This window comes from Triticum dicoccoides, chromosome 6A, assembly GCF_002162155.2.
Source record: "Triticum dicoccoides isolate Atlit2015 ecotype Zavitan chromosome 6A, WEW_v2.0, whole genome shotgun sequence".
Classification (NCBI taxonomy): Eukaryota; Viridiplantae; Streptophyta; class Magnoliopsida; order Poales; family Poaceae; genus Triticum; species Triticum dicoccoides.
This window is the reverse complement of record NC_041390.1, coordinates 546,433,460-546,436,747: the sequence shown is the minus strand read 5'-3', so window position 1 is coordinate 546,436,747 and position 3,288 is coordinate 546,433,460.

Below are 3,288 nucleotides of genomic sequence, written 5' to 3'. Positions count from 1 at the left end.
TCCTCCTTTGGAGTGTGTGGTGTGCCCTCCTCCTCCTGCATATGTGTTGCCCCTCCTCCTCTGGTCCTGGAATGTAGGGCCAAATCTCGCACTTGACCCCAAAAATCTCATGTCAATGGATCCAACATGACGAACCTATTCTACTCAGCTATGCATGCATCCCTCACCTGATCCTCCTTAAGTTGGATCTTATGCTCCTTCAGCTCATGCTGAGCATGGATCCTCACCGTCTCCATCTTTGCTTGATGCCATATGCTCTCTTACATAACATCCGAACCCACTCTCTTCTTTTCCATCTCTTGTTGTTCTTACTTTCTCTTCTTGGTGTACTCATTTCTTGTCCTCATCAACTCACTGATATTTTTTTCACCGCCTCCACCTCTCCTTCTTTCTTGAGCATCTCATTTCCTCTCTTTCTCATGTCCGGACGACCCATGCTAGCAGCCAGGGTCGGATTTCTAGGAACCTTTTCTCTTTCCTCTCCATCACCATCATCATCTTCACTGTCCCCCAACTCCAAAGAGGAATGCATGCCCTTCCCAGTTTTTGGACTGCCATCATCGTTTATCGACTTCCATTTCTCGTGGTTTTCCAACAAATCCCAACAATGTTGGTGGCCAAATGGTTTGCCCTTTGACTTGGCCATTTGCTAGCACCGCTCTTGAGCTATGCTTTCCTAAAACAAACAAATGATTGAAATGATAAGAATGCTCAAAGTAATGCAAATGTGGCAATGGAAAAACATTAAGATTACTTACATGGTCAATGGTGGCACCGTTAGGAAGAACATGCTTCACTTGCTCCAAACAGCCCGCCCAAGAGCTGCACATCTTTTCAATTGTACTCCATTGGTTTGTGATAGATTTGAGGCTACAATCCGTTCTCCGACCAAGATGATGTTCGAAACGCTCTAAAATGCACTTCCAATACTTCGCGACCGATTGATCTTTATCGGCGACCACTTGAAGAGAATTATCTTCCCATGTGGAGACAAGCACAATATCCTCATAGGGCTTAAAGTTGACGAGTCGGAGGCCTCGAATTGATCAAATTCCGCATCCTGCATGAACTCATGATAAAATAGCTGAAACGATGCACCCTCGAGATCGACACAAGTTGTCTTGGAATCGCCAATCATGCTATTGAGAAATGTTTTGTCGTTGAGGGCCAATCTCTTAAATTCAGAAAACCATCCTAAATCACGCACTGCGCATTCGCCAACAATTTTCCATGCTCACCTCACGAACACATGTGGTACGACCATCAGGCTGATACGACGTCTTCAAGCGAGGGTGTTAAGCCTTGTACAATACTAGGTGTTTAAAAAAAATAAACCGGGCTTTTCTGAAACATCGATGCCTACTTTTATAGAAAAACACCTAATTAAACGTCTACCCTGTACAAAATAAGCACGGTGCTTCAGAAAAATTTGGTTTATTTTTCCAAACAACCTCCCTTAAACACCTTGCATTGTACAAGGCCTTAGGCCAACTCCACCGCGCGACTCTAAACGGACGTCTGTTTTGTTCGGATTCTGTCCGTTTGGATAGGGATTTGGGGCCGTGTCCGGGCCTGTCCTAGGATGCGGCGATCGTGCGCCCAGCGCGCGGCCGCATCCTTTTGCCCCATCCTGTCCGCGTCTATTTAAAAAAAAGCGACGTTTCAAATGCCAAGCCCCAGTTCACGACCCCAGTTCATCACGCCGGCAACAAAGCCAGCGGCCTACATGACTATCACCGGCATCCGCCAGCGGCCGGCAACACAGTCAGCCTCCAAAATAAATAGTTGTCCTCGCCGGCAACACAGCCAGCGGTCGGCAACACAGTCGGCCTCCAAAATGAATGTTTTTTGCCGGCACACTGCCAGCGGCCCAGTGGGCGGGCGGCATCCATGCCAGCCTCCAAAAAGAATAGCCACGCCGATCGGACGACCTAGTTCAGACCTTCAGCGTCGAGCATCTCCTTCTGCTTGGCCTCGAACTAGGCCCTCGTCTTGTCGCTCATCTTCGACAAGTCCATGCTCATGATCGCAAGGGCCACCTCCTTCGCTTTGGTGGCGGCATTGGTGGCCTCGATGTCGAGCTGCCTCTGCCTGGCCTTAACGTTGTCGGCATCGATGTCGAGCTGCCTTTACCGGGCGGCCTCTTCCATGTCTAGCTGCCTTTGCCGGGCCGCCTCCTCCATGTCTATCTTTCTTTTCTTGGCCGCCTCCTCCATCTCAAGCTTCTTTCTTTGAAGGTCTAGGTATTGCTTCATTTGCTCGTCCTTGCTTTGCCGCTTCTTCTCGTCCCTCACATCGTTTTGAGACATCATGCCATGCAAAGTGTCATGCAATGCCATGGATGAGGCATCACGTATGTCATCAACCTTGGAGTTGGTCTTGCCCCTCGGCCTCTTCAACGCCTCGCCATCTCCACCTCCGGCGAACTTGGCCGTCTTCAGTCCTCTCTTCCTTTGTAGTTCACGGTATTGGTCCTTGAACTTAGGACAATTGTTGATGAGCGTCCAACAATGCGTAAGAGTGAATGGCTTGTCATTGTGTCGGGCCTTGAATGCCTCCAAAGATTGAAATGCCTACACCACATGATCAACAACAAGTGAACATGCAAACATATACACGACCGAAGTCTCATGGCCGTAGCAACGGAAAGGGCAAGAAAGAGGAGAGCATACCATGTCCCAACGCCGAGTCCACTCACGGGCCATGCTTCAACGCTCTCAAATGCGGCGCAATACTTGTTGCACTCTTATTGAATGAACAACCATCTTTTTTGAATCGAGCCGATGCCATGGTTGCTTGTAATTTGATAGGGCTCAAACATCTTCCTTTCATGAAATGTTTTGTGGACTCTCGTCCAAAAAACAATGCCCTTTTGTTGCGCGCCGGTCCTTGGATCTTGGCTAATCTCCATCCAAGCTTGGCAAATCAACTTGTCCTCATCTTGTGTATATGAACCCGTGCGAATGCTCTTCCGCTTCTTTTGTGCTTCCGCTCTTTGGGTGAGCTCGTCGATGAACAATGGCTCGCCACTAATATCAACATCATTGCCTTCATCTTCATCTTCACCTTCGACATAGAAGTCATCGTCTTCATGCCACGAATCACCATGGTCGTAGTCAGCACGGTCGTCGGCCTCTTCATCGGGCACGTACTGAGCGCGGCCATCCTGACTTTGGGTCTCCTCGGGGTCGTAGGCACGGCCATGCCCACCCTGGAAGATCACGTCCTCCATGTACTGGTTGTAGAAGGGGTCGTCGACCGTTGGCGTTGAGGTTGGCATTCCGTCAA